Source organism: Lupinus angustifolius, chromosome LG09 (assembly GCF_001865875.1).
Source record: "Lupinus angustifolius cultivar Tanjil chromosome LG09, LupAngTanjil_v1.0, whole genome shotgun sequence".
Lineage (NCBI taxonomy): Eukaryota > Viridiplantae > Streptophyta > Magnoliopsida > Fabales > Fabaceae > Lupinus > Lupinus angustifolius.
This window is the reverse complement of record NC_032017.1, coordinates 13,497,441-13,497,686: the sequence shown is the minus strand read 5'-3', so window position 1 is coordinate 13,497,686 and position 246 is coordinate 13,497,441.

The window sequence follows — 246 nt, the reverse complement described above, 5'->3', positions numbered from 1 at the left end:
ATCCTAGCTCTCCCTTCATCATATAAAATTGTATATAATTTGTGTAGCAACTCAAAATTAGGGATTATAATTTCTTAGATTTCTAGAACTAACAATATTAGGGATTAGAGAAGCTTAAAATTAGGGATTTGAAAAGCTCAAAATTAGGGAGTAGAGCTTATTTTCTCCACATTAGTGATTTGAAAGAAAATTATAGAATTAAAAAAGGAGATGAAGTCATTTCTTACCTATGTATGAAGAAGCTTG